Source organism: Salvelinus fontinalis, chromosome 2, assembly GCF_029448725.1.
Source record: "Salvelinus fontinalis isolate EN_2023a chromosome 2, ASM2944872v1, whole genome shotgun sequence".
In the NCBI taxonomy this organism is placed as follows: Eukaryota; Metazoa; Chordata; class Actinopteri; order Salmoniformes; family Salmonidae; genus Salvelinus; species Salvelinus fontinalis.
The window spans coordinates 247,409-249,818 of NC_074666.1; the positions used below are offsets into that span (position 1 = coordinate 247,409).

At 46.7% G+C, this 2,410-nt stretch overlaps 1 protein-coding gene across 2 annotated transcripts in view; it reads left to right on the plus strand.

Moving 5' to 3' along the window:
• The first annotated feature begins 1,493 nt into the window (after positions 1–1,493).
• Positions 1,494–2,410, plus strand: part of LOC129869518 (ciliary neurotrophic factor receptor subunit alpha-like) — a 574,739-nt gene continuing 573,822 nt past the window's right edge. For both annotated transcript variants that reach the window (XM_055944002.1, XM_055943994.1), the window contains exon 1: positions 1,494–1,741. The gene's annotated coding sequence lies outside the window, so the exon portion shown is untranslated. The remainder of the gene's footprint in view (positions 1,742–2,410) is intronic.

Here is a 2,410-nt window from a genome sequence, read left to right on the forward strand (position 1 = left end):
AGAATGGCAAATGTCCCTCTTCAATTAGCATTGGCACTAGCCGAGTGGCATAAATTTCTCCAACGTAAACACAGTCAGAGGACGGAACACGGCAAAACTCCCGAATAAAGTTTCAATAATCTGATTAAACTATATTGAAAAAACATACATTACGATGATATGGTCACATGTAGCAAAAACAATTCGAGCCGGAGTACCGGAAGTGGACGGTCAGGACAAAGAAATAGGTTTTTTCCACCACAGAACAAGATGAGCACAAAAATGTCTTCTCTGACATCCTCTTTACACCAATAGGAAGGCGTATAGAGTGTCAGCAGACTCCTAAGTGTTAAGACCATGTATAGGCATCAAGTTGAAAAGACCATCGATTTCTGACATTTCACTTCCTGGTCAGGAAAAGTGCTGCAGAAGGACTTCTGTTTCACTCAGAGAAATAATTCCAACTCTTTTAGAAACTAGAAAGTGTTTTCTATCCAAAAAGAATAATAATATTCATATTGTACGAGCAAGATTTGAGTAGGAGGCCGTTTGAAATGGGCACGATTTCACTGGCTACTCAACACTTTGCCTTGCAGCCATAAGAAGTTTTAAGAGTTGAAAAACATATACACTATAAACACACTCGCTAGACTATATATACACTATATACACACTCACTAGACTGTGTCTCTCTCACCTCCTATAGTACTGTATTGATGTAGTTTAGTAGTCAATTATGTATTACTGTCTGTCTGTCTGTCTGTCTGTCTGTCTGTCTGTCTGTCTGTCTGTCACCTATAGTACTGTGGTGATGTAGTTTAGTAGTCAACATGATGTATTTATATTTGTCGGAGTGCCTGCCTCTCTCTCTCTCTGCCTCTCTGCCTCTGTCTCTCTCTCTCTGTCTCTCTCTCTCTGTCTCTCTGTCTCTCTCTCTCTCTGTCTGTCTCTCTCTCTCTCTGTCTGTCTCTCTCTCTCTCTCTCTCTCTCTCTCTCTCTCTCTCTCTCTCTCTCTCTCTCTCTCTCTCTCTCTCTCTCTCTCTCTCTCTCTCTCTCTCTCTCTCTCTCTCTCTCTCGCTCTGCCTCTCTCTGTCTCTCTCTCTCTCTCGCTCTGCCTCTCTCTCTCTGCCTCCCTCTCTCTCTCTCACTCTCTCTCTCTCTGCCTCTCTCTCTCTCTCTCTCTCTCTCTCTCTCTCTGCCTCTCTCTCTCTCTCTCTCTCTATCTCTCTCTCTCTCTGTCTCTCTCTCTCTCTCTCTTTATCTCTCTCTCTCTGTCTCTCTCTCTCTCTCTCTCTACCCCTCTCTGCCTCCCTCTCTCTCTCTCTGCCTCTCTCTCTGTCTCTCTCTCTCTCTGTCTCTCTCTCTCTGTGTTTGAGCAATACGGTGAGAGATGGCTAGGGGGTGCTGTGTGGTCACAGAGAGCCAGCGTGGTGCTAATGTTTTCCTGCCTCTCCTCTCTCTCGCTCTCTCCCCCTTTCTCTTGCTGGCTGGGTTGGTCACATGGGGAGAAGAGCTGTTTAAAATGCTTTAGTATTCTCAGTCAGTGCAGAGCCAGACACTGAGAGAGAGACACTGCTCACAGCTTGTCCTGCTTATACACACATCTACCTACCTACAGCACTGCAACTTTCTGTTCTGGAGCAACACACACATCGTCTCATCTGCAGAGGACAGGAGGACAAGAGGACTGGAGGACAGGAGGACAGGAGGACAGGAGGACTGGATAGGGAAAACACAGGAGAGGACCACACTAAATATTATAGTGAGTACTTGCTGGAATTCAGCTTTTTTCCTGTCTGTGTGTTGGAGCTGGTTCTGTCTGTGTGTTGGAGCTGGATCTGTCTGTGTGTTGGAGCTGGATCTGTCTGTGTGTTGGAGCTGGCTCTGTCTGTGTGTTGGAGCTGGCTCTGTCTGTGTGTTGGAGCTGGATCTGTCTGTGTGTTGGAGCTGGATCTGTCTGTGTGTTGGAGCTGGCTCTGTCTGTGTGTTGGAGCTGGATCTGTCTGTGTGTTGGAGCTGGCTCTGTCTGTGTGTTGGAGCTGGATCTGTCTGTGTGTTGGAGCTGGCTCTGTCTGTGTGTTGGAGCTGGATCTGTCTGTGTTTTGGAGCTGGATCTCTCTGTGTTTTGGAGCTGGATCTGTCTGTGTGTTGGAGCTGGCTCTGTCTGTGTGTTGGAGCTGGCTCTGTCTGTGTTTTGGAGCTGGCTCTGTCTGTGTTTTGGAGCTGGACTAATATAGGACAGGATGGATGGATGGATGGATCGCTGCTTGGATCTAGTGCTTCTATACTGTGGCATTATCTTTGGTCTAATTCATTCCAACACATGCTGATCCTCAGTGATCTATTGGATGTATTCAGAAGGAAACGGTTGTGTTGCTGATAGCGACCTGAGAAGGAAACGGTTTTGTTGCTGATAGCGACCTGAGAAGGA